Source organism: Protopterus annectens, chromosome 3.part1 (genome assembly GCF_019279795.1).
Source record: "Protopterus annectens isolate FY-2018-M chromosome 3.part1, PAN1.0, whole genome shotgun sequence".
In the NCBI taxonomy this organism is placed as follows: Eukaryota; Metazoa; Chordata; order Ceratodontiformes; family Protopteridae; genus Protopterus; species Protopterus annectens.
This window is the reverse complement of record NC_056732.1, coordinates 1,081,587,085-1,081,606,880: the sequence shown is the minus strand read 5'-3', so window position 1 is coordinate 1,081,606,880 and position 19,796 is coordinate 1,081,587,085. Positions and strand designations below refer to the sequence as shown.

General features: G+C 43.8%; 1 protein-coding gene across 1 annotated transcript in view; it reads left to right on the top strand.

The window, feature by feature from the left end:
* The window catches only part of ELOC (elongin C), a gene marked incomplete at its 5' end in the record, with an annotated part of 381,231 nt that overhangs the window by 327,065 nt on the left and 34,370 nt on the right, over positions 1–19,796 (top strand).

The window sequence follows — 19,796 nt, the reverse complement described above, 5'->3', positions numbered from 1 at the left end:
TCTGAGAGCTAACAAAGTGACTGTAAGGAAGTTTTGCGACTCAAGGGCCTTTACAGTACCCCAAAATTACAAAGGTTTTACTAAGGCTTTAAAGCATTCCTCCCAAGAAGTGTAAGTGGAATGCCATAAAACTTCCCCCTCTTTCCTTTGTAAGTGCATAGCGTTATCTGATGCGTTCAAAACCTAATGACACTGCAGGAAGTGGGGGATGGAAAAAAACTTCTGTTTCCAGAAAATACAAGCTAGTTTTTCTTCTGTTGCAAGCTTTACAGCCATGGGTTAAGATCTTCGCTTGAATTAGCAGCTAAAATGAAACATTTTGGCCATTTACAAATAATTCTGCATTTTCAAACAGGAAAATGATTTAAATATGTTTTCTGCTTGGTAATCACATAGTACCTCGCAGGATGCGCAGTATCAAATCCTGCCCCAAACACGCCTCCAGCCACACGGACATCGCACCCTCATGAATTTTCACATCACCACTGCCGTGCATGACAACATCGGCATGAATATTCAAAGCATACAACTATGTAGTTTAGTTGAATCATACTGTGTTTTTAAGTTAGTAAAACACGTCTATTCACACAACTAAAACGTGAACTATTCACAGACTGTAATAGTCACAAAACTTTAGATTTTCACAGTCTGAATAGGTTGGAGTACTTAAATTATACCAATGCATACAAGGATTTCGTTGAATTGTACCATTTGTTCATAGGTAGGTACTAGGCTATTGGCCCTAGGGGCCTATACAAGGCTAGCCAAAAATGTATCCTGGCTTTCGCCACCCAAGAAAATTATTTTTCTGTGCCCCTGTCAAGCAGAACCACAGAAGTGATCCCTGGGCTGAATTTCCTATTACCCATCCAATCATCAAGATTTTTCTTGAGTGCTAATGAGGAGCTCTGTTTGACATAGGTAGTCTGTTCCAGAGTATGGGAAGTCTCTGGGACAGGAATCTATCCCTCCAGCATGTTTATTGTGGTGACGAGGTTTAGGTCCCTAGAGCGTGTAGCTCGGAGGGATTGGGATTTCTTTGTGGAGCATGTCCAACAGCTCTGGGTTTGACATAGCTTTGTATGTTAGGCAGAGATCGCCTCCGAGTAGGCGATATGCGACGGAGTAAAGCTGGAGTTTTTTGAGACAGTCTGTCTAAGGCATCTGTTTGAGGCCAGTAATCCTGTTTGTGAGGTATTTTTGCGGCCTTTCCAGTTGTAGATGTCTTGTGAGGTACATACCAAAAGGGGAGTTGTACTCTGTAATGGGTCTAATGAGTGATGAGTAGAGGGGAACAATGACTTCTTTTTCTGGATGAGAAACCTTTTGTGATGTGGTGTGCCACATAGAAGGATTTCCTGACCACTTTGGCGATGTGATTATCAAAGGAGAGACTACTGTCCACCTGTGTCCCAAGGTCTCTTATCACACTTTCAGTGTTAAGTAGACTACCGCCTTTGTGGTAGTTCATGGGTACAGAATTTTTACTAAAGGGGATGACCATGCACTTTTTGGCATTGAGCTTGAGACCATGTATTTGACGCCAGGCATCTGTCTCAGTGAGGCCCTTTTGTAGGATGTCCACATCGTTAGAAGTTTCAATTATGGCTCCTAGTTTGCAGTCATCTGCGAATTTAGTTAGCCAAAGACCTTCTGTGTTAGCCTGTACTTCAGAGAAGTAGATACCAAACAGGAGAGGACCCAGGACTGAACCCTGTGGTACTCCACTTGTCACTGGTCTGAAGTCTGATTTGGAGTCTGCTACTTTCACAGTGTGGGTTCTTTCAATAAGCCAGTTGGCAACCCATCTTGTGACACAGGGATTTATACCTAGTTTAGTGAGTTTATCTATAATTCCAGAGTGGGGGATGGTGTTGAACGCCTTGGCGAGATTTAGATAGGCTGTGTGAACCACCTTACCCTCATCTATGGCTTTGGTGACTACTTCAAAGAAGTCTATCAGATTTAGGAGACATGATCTGCCTTCTCCAAACCCTGGACCTCACACAGTTTGGGTTTGTAAATCTCCAATGTCTTTGAGTTCCATGATATGTTCCATGGCCTTGCAGATGAGGCTGGTCAAGCTAATGGGGCGGTAGTTCCTGGGGTCTGTTGTGGACCCCCCTTTGTGGAGTGGGATAACTGTCACAGTGCGCCATTCGATGGGCACAAAGCCTGAGGTGAGGCTATAATTGAACATGGTACTTGGGTGGGGTGCCAGTTCATTCTGTAGTTCATGTAGAAAGCAGCCTGGGATGTTGTCCGGTCCCATGGATGCTGTGTTCTTAGCTTTGGAGAGTGAAGTTTTTCCCTGTGTAGCCGTGATTACAGGAAATTTGCATTCTTCCGGTATAAAGATGCCCCCTTTAGGGGGTGAGATCTGCCAGGATGTTGGCAATATCAGTTGGTTCTGTATATTTAGTGTCATTGTGCTGTAACTCAGAGCAGATCTGAGAGTTGCCATTGAGATTTTTGACATAGCTATAGAATGCTTTGTGGTTATCTTTAGAATCTGTGGCAACTTTGTTTTCATAACTAGCTTTGGAGGATTTTGAGGGATCTCTGCTTCTTACTGAGGCTGACCAGGGAGTTCCTCCAATCATGGGATTTTTTTTTTGCAACAGTTTCTTTCTTCTGTTGTAGAGTTTGTTTATGGCAAAAGACCACCAGATTGGCTTCCTTTTTTTGGAGGATAGCATCTTGATTCTGTTAGGGATAGCACGATCCATGCACTTGTGTAAGTGCTTATAAAGTGCATTTGTGTAGGATTCAGCAGTCGTACCTCTTGTCCATCTGCATGGGTGTCATGAAGTTTGCCACTTCTGTCTTAAGAAGCATGAAGTTGGCTTTGGAGAAATTGTTTACGGTTGTTTTCTTAATGGGGGGTGGGAGCATGATGTCTAGGGTGATTAGCTTGTGGTCAGATCTGACCAACGAGGAGCTGACCTCTGGTGTGGAACACTGGTCACCCATGTTGGTGATGACTAGGTCTAGGATATTGCTGCCTCTAGTGGGGGTGTGGATAAGTTGATCCAAAGTGTTGGAATTGATTATTTCCAGAAAAAGTTGAGCAAAAGAGTTGGTACATGAGTAGTTTTCCCAGTTAATGGTAGGGTAGTTGAAATCACCCATTATTAAAGTGTTGGGTTGTACCTTAATATTTTCCAGTGCATCAAGAAAAGAGGAGTGGGAATCCTGGGGCATGGTGGCGGGGTCTGTAGCAAGCTACAATCTGTATTGCGGTTTTGCCCAGAGTTAGTTGAACTTGGATAATCTCAGATGCATTATGCTGAGCAACTAGCTTGGAGGTGTGGATATCCTTAATGAATATGGACACGCCTCCACCTTTAGTGTTTCGGTCCGGGTTTGGTGGCCGAAAGGTGTGGTATGAATTATAGCCTGGTAATGTAGGGGGTGCTCTCTGGAGCTTTGAACCAGGTCTCTGTCACTGCACAGATGTCAATGTTCTCCATTTTAAGGAGTGCCTCGAGTGAGTGCATTTTGAGGTTTAGACTTCTAGCATTGAGTAGCATTACCCTCAGATTTTGCTTGCTTGTACCTGTTACGGTGTTGAATTTGTCATTTGAACCTTGCCTAAAAAAGGCACTATAGGGGTGGCAAGAGCCTTTGCCAGTGTCCGGAATCCCAAGGCAACAGGTGCAGGCCATCTTTGGCAAAGCAGCCTGGTCTGTCGATCATGTCATCCCAGGCAGACAGATACTGGATTCCCTTAGAATGACACCAGAAGCTTAGCCAATTGTTAGTCAATCATTTTGTCCTTGTACTGTGGTGTCATTCTGGGTGATGGCAGGATGCTACTCGCGGCTAGGGTCATACCGGCCTGGGCTACAAGATAGAGCTCCTCCATGTCTCCCTTCATGTAGTCCAGGGAGGTACATCTCAGGTCATTCACACCAACATGGGCAATGACAGAGTCATATTTGTACTTGTGGAGTGACCTGAGTGCGTGTGTTATGTGGTGGATCCTGGCACCTGACAGGCAGCTGACAGTAAATTTTTCCTTGTTTAGCCTGGTGAGTGGAACATCAGTGTGCCTGACTATAGAGTCACCTATGAGTAGAGTGTTGGGTACATTATGCCTTATGGGCTGTAGTTGAGTGGCACACTGAGTATGTGGGTTGTGTTGGGGGGTGGAGGTTGCTTGCATTTCTGCTTTGGAGGTCTCTGTTTGGGCAGATTAGTACTGAGAGCCTCCGCGAATGCAGGAGTGTATTTTGGTGGTGTAGGTTTTGAGGGACTATGTGATGAGTGTGGTGCGGTGCAAGTGTTTACCTTCTCCTCTGACTGTCTAAGCCAGTCTTTGGTAAAGAGAGATTTGCTTCCAGTTTGGCTATATAAGTGCATCTCTCACAGGTCGTAGTGTTGGGTGGTAGGAGGAGAGGGTTGTCTGTGTACATGAGGCAATTGCTGCATTGTCCCAAGATGCCCAGATTCATCAGGTAGACAGAAGAAAACACCAGGAGCTGACCTTTAGACATGCCTGAGTAGGTGTTTATTAAGTACTAAAAACTGTTTTCCTCTAAACAAGTGAGGAACGTTGAGTGCTATAGTAATTTGTAACTTATTTAGTGCTTACAATGAGTTCTGAACAAGTGCTGAGTTCAAAGAAACAGATGAGTGCTAAAACTAAAATGCTGGCTAGTTGCAAGGGAAATTTTGAAAAACAGACTTTATGGTGTCAGGAATAGTTTAACCTCAGTTAAGTGGATGGGAAGCTTAGGAGCTCACAAACAGTCCTGGACACAGCAAATCCATATCTGACCTGCCACAGGAAAGGGGGGAAGCAAGCTTAGAATTTTAAGGGGGGAAGCAAGCTTAGAATTTTTTTTTTCCAGTAAAGTGGAAATTGAGAAAGCTGGAACAGAAGTTAATTCAACGTTAAGAATCTGAGTGGGTTGGCCTTCACAAATGTTCTCTATTAGATTGAGTGAACTAATGACACTAGACTGGGAGGAGTGTCACAGATCAAATATACAGTATGGGTGGGCAACTGCAAAACCACCAAGTATAAGAACACACAACCCTAGGGTGGGAAAGAATTACAGTTCCTAGCTGTAGCCACTAAATGAAAGTTTTAAACGTATCGAGGAGCAGACTTGAGAATGCTTTTAACAGACAAAAATGCGCAGAAAAGTTCGGATAGAGTAGTCACAAACAGAAAATACAACTCGGTATGAAAAAGCAGTTTACAGATAAATAATGTAAAACAGTACATAAATGCAGTGAAGCAATAAAAAAAGCTTTATAACAGTGCAAAAATATAGTAGATCAACTGTATAGCACAATTATAAGCGTTTCAGAAGTGCAATTCAGTGAAATAAGTGTAAGAAATAACTTAGCCTGCTCTTGGAATCTTAAGGAATTTGCACTTATGCAATGCAATCCAGAGCCTGACAATACAAGCAGAACCTTTATAAGACACAGGATTTATATAGCAGTAAGAATGGAAGAGTTGGAATATCAGATTACTACTCAGCCCCTGCTAATACCCAATCACTTGTACTACAGAAGGTCAGGAGGCCTTGTTATAGTCTCGATAATAATGAAGACAATCAACAGAAAATGGTTGCCAGAAACAGACAAAACTTCCAGCCTACACAACAGGCCTCTATCAAGATTATGCCACCTGAGCAGAACACAGAAACCTCACTTTAAAAGCATAGAAAGAACACCCACAAAGAGAAAATCCAAGTCTCCGTATGAAAAAGCAGTTTACAATTTAGTAATTTAAATAAAAAGAGCAATTATAGTAATGCACACTATTACCATTCCTAGCTCTAGCCACTAAATAAAAGATTTAAACAGGTCAAGGAGCAGACTCGCGAATGCTTTTAACAGACAAAAATGCACAGAAAAGTTCAGATAGAGCCGTCACAAACAGAAAATACGAGTCGGTATGAAAAAGCAGTTTACAGTCAAGTAAAGTTAAAACAGTTTAAAACACATAAATGCAGTGAAACAATAAAAAAGCTTTATAACAGTGCAAAAACATAGTAGATCAACTGTATAGCACAATTATAAGCGTTTCAGAAGTGCAATTCAGTGAAATAAGTGTAAGAAGTAGCTGCTTTTGGAATCTTAAGGAATTTCCACTTATGCAATGCAATCCAGAGCCTGACAATGCAAGCGTTCATGAAAAAATAGTTACATTTAATCACAATGTAATAATGACAGAATCCATATGAATATGCAGCACACAAACCATGCCGTTTATTTTTACAGTCAACCGTGTGACCGGGACAGTTTTATTATTTTTGCGCTTACTGCCGGCTTCATATACTGATGACTAGTAGGTTATGGGTCACATGCGAGACTAGGACAGCTCTATTATTTTTGTTTTGGGAGCATTTTATTCTTTTGGACTTTATTTACATATTTTGTGATGTAGTCATTTACACAGTATGCAGAATGTGGAAATTTGCATTATTATTTTAGCGATTAATGCCGGTTTCACTTATTACTTTTGTTTTGGGAGCGTTATTATTTTTGTTTTACTCTTTTGGACTTTGTGTAGTGATTGACGTACTACACACAGTATCAAGACTGGAAATTTGCATGCCTGTCACTCAAACTCGTTTTTCCCCTGCCAGTCAGGCCACGCCCAAAGTTGCGCAAAACTAACTGCGAGGTACTACACTTGGAGATTACCTTCTGTTCCACCAAACCACTTTGCAATGACAACTAAAAACCTAACTAAATATTACCAACAATTTAAAGCTTTGACCTCCATATGAAATATTTCCGCCTTTCTTGAAGAAATTGTGCACTGACCCATTACCTCCCCCCACCTTTCTGCCCTTCTTTTTCTACTTACACCACTAAAATTGAAACTGTTACAGTATTCTGCTACTTAGCCAGCTGCTCTTTACTCCACCAAGGTTTAGTAATGTGTTAGCAGGTAAAATAAACAATAAATAAATTTACAGGGTTATCAAATATAAGCATTGGCTTTGCAGTCCTGAACAAAAGTGTTTCCACTTTTTGCCAAACATTTCTATCCACAATTACCCAATGTGCTCATTTACAACCTGCAAATGGCTGTAAATTCCATAAGACCTAGATTAACTTTAATGACCCACTCAGCTGAATTATGTAGTAGTAGTATTTTTATTATTAATTTCATTTTATTTGCCAAGAAATAAACGAGACATTATTTGCATTAAGCACAACAAGTTAGCGAACCAAACATGATTTATGTTGTATTAAGCATACGAGCTGGCCCCCAACTTCCTAGCCTTGCCATGTGTTTCTTCACTGACCCCAGCCACTCTAATTGCAGGCCATCACTATGGTTTGCTAGATTGCCAAGAAAAACAATGTCAGCTATTGCTAAAACCTTTTGCATCTGATCTCTAAACCCCAGGTCACACTTAGGCATGTGTGCCTTTGTTTCATGCCTTAAGTGAGCCTTAATCCCATAGTAAACCCTACTTGAAGTATTAATTTAAACCTATTCTGTCTTTTAAATTTAGTCTGATACCTTCAAGTACATATTTTATTTTACCCTCTAGCCTGTTTGTAACCTAATCTCCAGGCATTTCAAAAATCTAACTGATTTGAGTTTCAAAATTACACAAACTAAAGCCATTACATCAAACAGTAACTTAAGCAATCTGCCTATATGTTCTTAAACCAAAGTGTCTTTAAAGATCAACAATAACATAACTAGCCTTTTCTCTTGATACAAAATTGTTGTCCCATGTAAATAAAATAGTTTAAGGCAAACTGCCCTTGAGTGCCCTCAACTATTTCTGATACTCTCCAAATGCTCTGCCTGTGGCTACTTTCCAGCCTCAGCTCCCCAGGCCCTGCCATGTGGCTACCTATAGGCCTCAGTTCACAGGCCTGGCCCCAAGTGGCTACCTACAGGCCTCAGTTCACAGGCCTGGCCCCAAGTGGCTACCTGCAGGCTTCAGTTTCCAGACCTTGCCATGTAGCTAACTGCAAGCCTCTGTTCCTAGGCCCTGCCATGTGGCTAATTGCATGCCTCAGTTCCTAGGCCCTGCCATGTGGCTAATTACAACAAGCCCTGCCATGTGGCTAATTACAACAAGCCCTGCCATGTGGCTAATTACAACAAGCCCTGCCATGTGGCTAATTACAACAAGCCCTGCCATGTGGCTAACTGCAGGCTTTCCCTTAAGTGCAACACAGTACAGTATCAGCAAACCATCTACATACAGTGGGAGAAGAACCCACAGCCAACTGCATCAAAAGCAAGTATTCTACTTATGCTAACAGCCTCCGCTCACAAGCCCTGCCATGTGGCTAAGTGCAGGCCTCAGCTCACAAGTCCTGCCATATGGCTAACCACTGGCTTCCTCTTAAAAGTACAGTACACTGTACACTATCAGCAAACCAACTACCTACTATGGGAGAAGAACCCACAGCCTTCTGCATCAAAAAACAGTATTCTACTTGTGCTGCTAACAGCCTCAGTTCACAAGCCCTGATATGTTGCTAGTTGCAGGCCTCCGCTCACAAGCCCTGCCATGTTGCTAGTTGCAGGCCTCAGTTCACAAGCCCTGCCATGTGGCTAGCTGCAGGCCTCAGCTCACAAGCCCTGCCATGTGGCTAGATGCAGGCCTCCACTCACAAGCCCTTCCTTTAATATTTTTAATTTAACCATGCTTTAATTCAGTCAAGCCAAACCCTTGGTTAGAACTACTTAAACCCTTTTGGTCTTCTGATTTCACTTGATAATTTCCAGGTACACTCTTAGCTACTAACCTACTTCTAGCACCAAAATATAGGCCTGCAAAATGAACCTCAATTATAACCCACCAATTTAATTCAACCTTAGCCCCACTTAGCCAGCTGTTTGCATGCCTTTAAACATGATACCTTAAACATCCTACACTATTTTCAAAATACCCATTAACAGATAAATGCCACTAAATCCTGTGATCAAATCAAAAATAAACAAAAAGGCCCCTACCTTGTTCTTAGATCCCACACGTAGTTCAAACACATACCAGTAATCCATAGATATGCTGATCAAACAAGCTGTCAAGGTAGAGGCTGAAAAGACTGAATTGCTTTGTTCCCAGCCTTTTCAACCCTTCCCCTGGACAGCCCAGCCCACCTCAGCCCTCCTTCCTATCCTGACCCTACCTGTCCCCCCCCCCCCCACCACTGAAACCTGTGTCCAAGCTGACCTGCCTCAGACAAATGACTGCTTATTGCGATTGGCTTACCAGCCGTTGTTCCCAAGGGCCTAAGGGCATTAAGACTACTGCTGCCAAAAACCCTACCCCTTCTGATAGAGATTCTAGACCCTTTGCCAGATAGGGTAAGAAGGTATATACTTCTACTTTTTCATTAGGGCTTTAAATTGCCAGCTTCATATGTTAAAGTACCAGCAGCATATTATGGGACTGCTTAAACAGAAAATTATGTTGATTCCTGACTGTGCTGAACACCAAGAATTAAACCGGATTTAATGCATTCTGCAGAACAAGTTGGTAAACATAATTTGCAATGTGGTTTTGATTCTTTAGAAGCATCTTGCAGTGCTGCTGTCACTGGGTCTGTACTTAGAAGGCATGCTTGGCGTAAGGAGCAAAACTTGACAGATCATGTTAAAGCTAAATTACTGGATGCTCTCTTAAATTACTGGATGCTCTCTTAAACCAAGACCACCTGTTTGGCAACAAAGCAGAAGTTATTCTCAAAAAGATGGAGGAAAAAGCTAAATCTATGCAAATTGTTAACGATTTCCTGCAAGTGCAGCCTCCCAAATTTAGTAGACATTGGCCTTCAAAGAATTGGTCCTTTCCAGCCTCTTCCAGGCCTTCTCAGTCCAAATCCAGGAACAGACCACCTAGGATACAGTCTCAGGCTATGCACAGGCCTAAGCAGTGGGGGGCTCCCACTTCCAAAGCAGGGAGTAGTAAAACACCCCCCTACGGAAAAATGGCACACTGACTTTAACCTTAACCCTTCCAAGCCCTGCTCAACTGACTGTTCCCTTAGGAGGAAAGCTCATCCTACATGCAAAAAAACTGGGAACTCATTACCCAGGAAAAATGGGCTTTGAATATAGTTTCCCAAGGATACAGATTCCACTTCCACACCCTACCAGCCCCAAACAGTTGGCCAGACCTACCCCCAAATCAGTGCGCAGAGGCTCTACAGCAGGTTCTCTCTCTTCTAAGTATCATGGCTATTCAACCTGTCCCAGCAGAAGAAAGGGGACAAGGTTTTTATTCAAGACTTTTTCTGGTACCCAGAAAAGACTGCTCCTGGCATCCTATCCTGGACCTCTCTACTCTAAGCACCTGTTTGGTAATCCCAAAATTCAAAATGGTATCGCTTCAACAGCTGCTTCCTATGCTAGGCAAAGATGTCTGTCTGGCAACCTTAGACTTGAAGGAAGCTTACCTGCACATTCCAATAAGGGAATCTTGCAGGAAATACCTATGCTTCAGGGCAGGCTCCATGCACTATCCGTTCTCTGCACTTCCCTTTGGCTTAACTACTGCGCCCAGGAAATTCACAAAGTGTCAAGCTCCAGCCATTGCATTTTGCAGGCAGGGAAATATTCAAATATACCCATACTTGGATGATTGTCTGATTCAGGCAGAAAGCCAGAGCCAGGAATTGCTATTAAAACATCTGGCATTTGTAAAGAAGTTTCTAACCTCACTGGGGTACACCATAAACGAAAAGAAATCTCATCTTGTACCCGGCCAACAGATTGTATTCCTGGGAGCAAGCTTGAACACAACTTCCCAGATGGCTTTCCTCACTCCAGAGAAACAAATTTGACAACCTACTTCAAACTACTGGCCACAAAGACCCAGCTGTCTGCAAGGAAAATTCTGCAAGCCCTGAGGTTCATGGCCTTTTCCATTCTACTAATTCCATATGCAAGACTGCATATGAGGAAACTACAGTGATATCTAAAAAGCCTATCGTGTCAACATTCTCAGGACCTGGAATCAATGATTCCTGTCATTTCTTGTATAAAGACAGTTCCTTTAGTGGGCAGAGGCCTGCTACCACAACAAGGGGCTCCCTTTCACTCTACCCCCTGCCACCCAAACCCTAACAACATACGCATCAGACTATGCAAGGGGGGCTCACTTGGCAGGGCAGTGCATTCAGGACAAATGGAACCCGAGACAGATGCACCTGCATATCAACCAAAAAGAAATGTTAACTGTACAGAATTCCCTGACAGCCTTCAAAGACCACATTCTTCCAGGACAATTATTGGTAAAGACAGACAACACAACAGTTATGTGGTACATAAATAAGTGGGGGGAACCCACTCGTGTACCCTCTCTACAGACTAGCCATGGCTCTGTGGAACATGGCCTTGAGCTCCCAAGTGCACCTACAGGCTCAATTCCTGCCAGGCAAGCTAAGTTCTCTGGCAGACGACCTAAGCAGAAATCTCATGGACCCACACGAATGGAAACTGGAACCAAAAATATTTAACCTCTTGAGGAACAAATGGGGGGGACTCCAGAGATGGACCTGTTTGCCTCCCCTCAGAACTACCAATTGGTCAATTGGACAAATTCTGCACAAGGACTTCCCACAGTCAAGCTTGGAAAGTGGATGTCCTGTCCTTTACCTGGGAAAGCCTCTCTGTTTATGCCTTTCCCCCTCTGCCTCTCCTCTCTAAGGTTCTGCTAAAGATCAAACGGGACAAGCCCAGGACAATATTGATTGCACCAGACTGGCCACGCCAGCACTGTATGACACTGCTCGAACCATGGCAACTGCCTCAGATCCCTTCCCTGCTGTCCCAGCAGCCCTGGCCAGATTCTGCACCCTTAGCTTCAAACCCTGAACCTTGCAGCCTGGTTAATTCCTTGAGCTCTCCAATAGCATCCCTCAGCAAGCAGGTGCTAGATGTCATTCTGGAGGCAAGAAGGCTTAGTACTAGAAAATCCTATGCTGAAAAGTGGAAAAGATACTGTTCCTGGAGCCAGACTCTGGTGATAGGCACAACGGTGCCCAGTTTAACACATATTCTTCGGTAGTTAACAGAAATGCTCCACAAGGGCCTATCCTTCTCTTCAGTTAAAATTCATGCCTCTGCCATTTCAGCACATTACAGTACTGAACCACCCCTCTTCTCTCACCCTCTGCTAAAGCAATTCCTCAAAGGAGCCAAACATTTAAGACCCTCCAGGAGAGCCCCTACTCCAGTCTGGGACCTTAACATTGTATTGGAAAAGCTCACTCTCCCTCCTTTCAAGCCAGCTGCAACTGCAGAGTTGAAATTCCTTTCTTGGAAAACCGCCTTCCTTCTAGCCATCACTTCAGCAAGAAGAATGTCTGAATTACAGGCCCTCATAGCAGTGGAGCCCTTCATTATTTTCCATGCAGACAGGGTTTCCCTCAGGACCAGTCCTTCCTGTATGCACAAGGTGTCTAGTGTGGTCTTAAATCAGTCCATTCATTTACCTACCTTTTTCCCCGAATCCACAAAACAAAGGACAACGAATACTGCACTCTTTGGACATGCACAGACAACTTGAATTTTATTTGGACAGGACTAAGCCTCTCAGAAAAATCTGAGCAACTGCTAGTTGGCTTTGCTGTGGGGTAGAGGGGAAGGCCATTTTAAAGCAAATCATTTCTAAATGGATAGCCCATTGCATTTATTTATACTATAAGCACCATGGAAAACCTACCCCACAAAGGGGATAAGCTCACACTCCACCAGGGCTGCATCTACCTCTACTGCCTTTCTCAGAGGAGTCCCTACCAGGGACATCCTAGAAGCTGCTACCTGGAGCTCTGTACATACCTTCACCAAGCATTACCACATGCCTATTTTTCCAAATCCAGAGCTGGTTTTTGCCACTGCAGTCTTGCAAGGCTTAATAGCTGGCCCTAATGCTCTCTAAACTTCCTCCTCCCTTCCTTAGATTTGGGAATCAACCCAAATGTGATGACTGCAACAGTGAAACACGAAGAGCATAGTGCAGTTGTGTACACTTACCATAAATGTAGATGTTAGAGTGTATTCACTGTTGCAGTCGTGGTTACCCTCCCTCCAGCCCCCTGACTTCTCTTGGCTGTACCTTTCCTTCTTGTTTGGTGTATTTAAGCTTTCTGGTGTATTTGCTTTTTGATGGAGGTGTAACATAACATACAGTTGCTTCCCATTGTGGGGGCACCTGACATCTGGGCAGGAAAAACTGATGTAGTGGTGTCGGCTGCATGTTTTATAACCCTGACAACCTGACGTCATGGAAGATGAGACAGCATCCGACGCAGGAATCCAAGACACTGGTATTCAGGCAGGCTAAGGGCTACCTGCAGGTAGATAACCCTAATGTGATGACTGCAACAGTGAATACACTCTAACATCTACATTTATGGTAAGTGTACACAACTGTACTTTCTGGGATTTAGCCATCCAGTATCAATAGACTCTTCAGGCAGTTTGCATTCCGACTCATTGAGCATGGCCAGCCCCCAGGCTGATGAGTGGATGCTTAGAGATGTGTTCCTGGACATTGTCCATCGGTGGTGTCTTCCTGGGTAGATTTTTTTGCCTCCACTGTGAACAGAAAACTTCCTCTATTCCATTCTAGAGTCCCAAGTCCTGTGGCTTGGAAAGTGGATGCCCTGTCTTTTCCATGGAAGGGAATGTTTTTGTGCATCTTTCCTCCTCTTCATCCATTACCATAAGTCCTGCACATGATTAGGCAGGACTCTCCCATAATCTTGCTAGTTTCCCCCTTTGGTTCAAACAGCATTGGTTCCCCATTCTTTCTCACTTGGCCAGAGGCAGTCACCACAAGTTACCTCCTGGGTGGATCTTCTCACACAAGACAAAGGATCTCTTATCCATCCTCACTTGTCCGCTCTTCGATTGATGCTGTGGGTGATGGGGTTTTGATTCTTGTCAAACCTCTTTTCTGAGCATGTGCTTCAGGTTCTGCAGGAGGTTAGGAACTCACTACCAGAAAATCACGCATGTCTAAATGGAAGCAATTTTTCTCTCTGCCTCGTTTGCCATCAAGATCCCCTATCTTCAGGGGTTCATCTTATTTGTATGATCTGCCCCATGCTGGGTTGGCATATTCTTCAGTTTCTGCTTGTCTGTCGGCAGTTTCTGCTTGTCTGCCTTTAACTCATCATCTGGCCTCTAGATTTGAGGGCAAACAATTTAAAGCCATCCTTCATATCAGGCCTCCCAGGAAGCCTTTTCCTCCTTCGTGGGACGTCAGTTTTGTCCTTGAACAATTGACAGTCTCCTTTAACCTGCATTTTCAGTTTCCTTACAACATTGTACTTAAGTAAATAAATAAAAACTGTTCTTGCGACTCTCGCTTAAGCCAAAAGTGTGTCTGTACTTCAGGCACTCATGGCTATTCTAGTTTCTTGGTTTAGTTTCTTAGTTTTCCACAGGGACAGGGTGCATCTTCAACTTTTTCTGCCCAATGTTGTCAATGAGTTCAGTCTAATCCTCCTTCTTTCCTTCTCTGCAGTCTGTCAGTGAGAAGGTTCTTCACACTTCACCCCCCTCCACATCATTGTTAGCTATAGGTCTCCCACCATGAACCAATTAAACCACGCTGCCTTCCTGACCCTACTTCAGTCAACTCGCAGTACAGCCAAATACGCTAGTCATGGGTGACTAACTATCCCTCCAACTGGGCAGCATCTGTGAGCACTAACGCACTCACCCTAAGGTTCTTGGACTTTTAAGACAAATGCTCTGGAATAGATGGTCAGCACCCCCACAAGGGGTTCAAATATCCTTGACCTAGTGCTTATCAACATGGGAGACTGCTGCACCACTCCATGTGTGGGGCCCTCTCTAGTAATGTCTGTTCACAAATCTGTTACATTCATAGTAACGATCACAACTGCCACCCCCCCATGGGGTCTATATTAGAAGACCGAAAGATGTAAACTGCGAACACTGACAACATCAAAAAGACCAGACCTTGAAGTGCTTTCTGTCAGATCGTGGTACCGTGAAGATTGGAATATTTGCCTTTTCCTCACTGTAGTGCGATCTCTTGGTATATATATATATATTTAGCGGGGGGTGTGGGGGCGCAGCCCCCCACAATAGCAAGTTTGACGTTTGTTCTTTTCGACTTTGTCAGCGTTCGCAGTTTACATCTTTCGGTCTTCTAATATAGCCCCTCCCCATGGCCTCCTGTGCAATGGCATAAATAGTTGCAAACCCCTGCTCACCACTGACAGCAATGTCTCCCATACTGAGGAGTACACTAATGCCTTGTATAAATACCTATACATGTTTATAGACCTGACTGGATTAAATCAGGATCCTCACAAAAAAAAAAAAAAGCACCCTGGTAGATATCCAGCATAAATAGGTTATACAACAAGAGAAAGAAACGGCTGACTAAGAACAAGGAAAGGCCTCTGCAGAGGAAAGACGCAGCTTGAATAAGCAAATTTAGACCTCTTTTTAAGTCCTCCAAAGCTAACTACAAAACCAAATTAGCGTCCCTGGCTAAGGATAATCACAAAGCATTCTATAACTACTTCCAAAATCTTAAAGGGAAGGCTCAGGTTTACACCAAACTAGTAGCGAATGACTGTAACACTCAATCATACAGAACCTGTGAAAACTGCCAACCTGCTAGCAGACAGGTTCAGTGAAAACTTCACTGCACTGTTCCTACCAGTCATACCCCAAAATATACCTTTAACCAGTACTCTACCTAGTATCTCAATTGAGCAGGTTATAACTGCCCCCTCCAAGTCCAAAAACATAGTCTCTGGGACCAGACAATATCCCAGGCTGCTTACTAAATGGTCTAAAACAGGAGCTGGCAAAACCATTGGGTACTCTTTGACCACAGTCTAAGTACTGGCTTTGTTCCACCCAATTGAAAAACTACAACTGTGATCCCTCTGCACAAAGGGGGTCTGTCAACTGACCCTGGGAATTATAGACACCTAAGCCTAACCAGGCTCATCTGTAAGGCCAGGAAAAGAATCATCATGGGCCTAGTTATCAAGGATATAGGACCTTCAAACTCTTGACCCAATCCAGTTTGGTTTCTTTAAAGGCAGGTCATGCATATTAAACCTGGTGGACGTTTTGAAAATGCCACCAAAGCCATGGATGAAGGCAAAGCAGTGCATACTGCCCATCTCAACTTAGCCAAGGCCTTTGACACTATTCCCCACTCAGGCATCATAGATAAACTCACCCAGCTGGGGATAAACCCATATGTCATTTCGATTTGTAGGCAACTGGCACACCGACAGAACGTGTACAGGGTATTCCACCTCTGCCAGAAGACCTAATACTAGTGCTGCTCCACAAAGATCTGTGCTGGGTCCACTTAGTTTGGAATGTATTTTTCAGAAGTTCAGGTGAAAATAGATGGCCTGTGGCTTACCAAGTTTGCTGACTACTGCAAACTGGGGTGCAAGCATTGAAAACCCGTAACAATGTCACCATACTACAAAAAGAGCTTATAGAAATGATTAGCGCCAAAGCCACTGACAAACTTAACACAAAAAAGTGTGTTATCCCCTTTGGTATAAGTGAAGTCCCAGCAAATTACAGCATTAACAATACCCCGCTATGTTCATGGCCAGTGGTGAGAGACTTGGGAACGCAGGTTGATAGCAGTCCTAACTTTAATCATTATGCCTACAGTGATGAGAAAGGCCTTCTACATTGCCCATCTGATAAGTAAGGGAATGGCGTCCAAATGAAGGAGGTTATAATGCGTTTGTTCCTCATCAGACCAGTAAGAGCGTACAATGTTCCCTTCTGTATGTGTACCTCACCAGACACTTTCTGTACCTGGAGAGACCTCAGAGGTTTCCCACCAAGAAAATTCAGTGCCTTCATTTCTTGACCTACATGGACAGACTTAAGACACTGTCACTATACTCGTGTAAACTACTTGGAGGCGATTTGTGCCTGGCTTACAGGTCAGTCTTGGACCCCGCCTTAATGGAATTGCTGCACATCTGCAAATCTAATGGGATAAGACTCACTCGCTCCAGAGACCTTAATGTAGCCTGTAACATAAACAGGACTTGCTGCAGACACAGTTATGTCTCCCAGAGGCTGCCACCCCTTTGGAACAAACTCCCAGTTCAAGTTAAACAGAACTCCTCAATGACCCTATTAAGTGTAACTTGGACAGTTGGATGGGAGACCATAAATTCACCCTAGGGTTTTCAACTATGTCCCTTTTGGATAGGGGCATTTGTGCTGATCATAACTTTGCACACTAATATAGGCCGTTTCTCTCAATCTGAGGAAGCAAGGGTAAAACATGGCTTGGCTTGTAAAGGCCCTAGGGCCAGCAGTCTAATAACCTCATGTGATCCTCAGACTTGCTTAGAGAGCTCAAATATTTGGATAAAACTAAACTAACTTGTAAATCTGAGCAGTTTTTTTGTTACCTTTCATCCCAGGACTTTGGGATTGGCTGTTTCTAAGCAAATCTCCTCCTAGATTTCTAAAGCCATTTTCTTTTCATGCAAAATTTTTCCTCATTAAAAGAGCATTCTACTAGGGCAGTTGCCTCCTCATGTGCTTTTTACAAGGGTCTGGATACCAATTCCATCCTTGAGGCTGCTACTTGGTTCACTTTTAATATTTTTCACTAAACATTACAAGTTGGATGTTATTTTCAGGGCAGGCTCTGCCATGGCTGTCCTGCATGGGTTTGTAGGGGGATGATGTCCTTCCATATCAGTGTTGCAGCATTCATAACATTATGGGTCCCCTCCCTGGGGCAGCCCGACAGTATACCAAAGCCTTGGGTTGCTTTAAAGTAAGCTGTACATCACACTTGTGATCCTCACATAGTGTGGGGCATAAAGGTGACATCTGGACGTACCATCCTCTGAACTTCTTTGCCACCAGTCCGAACGCCATCTTTTAATAGTTTGCTTGAACACCTACATTTATTCCATTGCTGGTTTCACTGAGCCGTTGCAGATAGGTCCCCCATTGGGATTCCTTTTTTACTTGTCTTTTCTTTTTGTTAGTTGTGGGGTTTCATGTCATCAAAGAAGGGTAAATGCCACCATGGGAGACATTCCCTATAAAGACTGCCACAAACCGTGTCTGTTTTGCCTTGCCACCTCACTCGACCGTACATCCTGTCCCATCTGTCAGGCTTTTGTACCTAAAAGTTTGTGTAGTAGACTTTCTTCTTTGGCACTGTATCTTGAGAATCAGCGTCTTAAACTTTTCACAAAAGATGTGATGGAGGGAACTTCCCACCCCAAGAGACAGCAGTCGGGGAAAGGAGGTTTGGCCAGAATCTTCCCCTGTTCAGCCTCTGCTGGATGTCTCTTCTGAGGTGATTGAATGCCTGGAGGTTCGCCCAGCTGTGTTATCTGATTCCTATACCGTGACTGGGTTGGAGGCTGGCAGCGATCTGGCTTTAAGCACATCCGAGGAGGCTTTGCAGACATCCATTTTGGACATTCAGGGAGAAACACCGTTGATCTTTTCTGAAGGGCCTAGGGATGTTCTCGGATTTTAGTCAAAGTCCCTACTACCAATATTTGAATGCTGTAATGGGTCAGAGCCTTCCAAGTTTTATAAGGCAGACGTCCCATTGAAGAAAACAAAAACTAAACATTTTTCCTGCCCATGAGGATCCACAGAATGAATGTCAGGCCTTCAGTCATGGTTTTGATGCTTTGATTGCATTGAAACCTCCTCAGTGTTTCTGCTACTGTTCCCCTTGTTCCTCTACTCCTCCTGAAAGACCCAGGGAACAGGATTCCTGTAAGGAGGAGTTGGATTTCAGATTAGGGATTCCTTGCTTACTCTTCTCAGATTCCTTCTACTTTGGACTATGGGTCTGAGGAAGAGGAATCTACCAGTCCTCATACTCCCTTTGAAAAGATTTCTTTTGGGGACGTCTCCAGGATGATGGAGGTCTTCAAATGAGACTGTGCTCAGGTCTCTGAGATTTATAAGAGGTACTATGAGTTGCTGCAGATGGAATCTCCTAAGTCTTCTGCTGTTCTCTTGTGGATGCTTTGTTGGATGCATTTTTCAATGTCTCAAACTCCAGACTCTCAGCCCCCTGCTTCAAGTAAACAAGAGGTTTTGTGGGGTTCCTTGAGGACTACAAATTTTTGTACAAGTATCCTGCTGCTGACCCCCTAGTGGTGTCTGTAGCTTCTGACAAGCCCTCTCAGTTGCTTTCTTCACCCGAATTACTGCCCTCTGATAAAGGTAGCAGAACCATGGAAAGGCTAGGTAAGAAGGTTTACACGTTGGCTACCTTTGCTTTTAGGACTAATTATCAGACCCGTATGTCCAGGTATGTGTTGGCTCTGCTATCCCAGGTTTGTCAGGTTATATCTGATCTTCCAGACTGAGAGTAAAACTTCTCTTTCCATGTTTGGGACTTCCTCCTAGCTGGCTCTTCATTCCGTAAAGTGTAGTTATAATGCAACAGATGCTCCTAGAGCTGCTGCCTTTTCATCAGTGATGAGGAGGTATTCTTGGCTTTGGCTTCAACCCTTGCCTGATAATACCAAGGCTAAGTTTGTGGATGCCCCTCTTGATAATAAACACTTGTTTGGTGAAGCTGCTGCTATGTTTAAGTCCCTTCAGGGTAAGGGAAAGGCTTTACAGGAACTCAAACGTGTTTTTTTTTTTTTTTTTTTTCTCCTGTTCATACATTTCGGGGAAACTACCCCAATACGCTAGCCTTTGTCCACAGGCAATCTCATCCTCCTGCCATGGTCAAAAAGGGTGGCAAGCAGGGTCTTCCTGCTAAGACTACTCAGACTTCAGTGCCTCAGGAGTTGTCTGATTATCC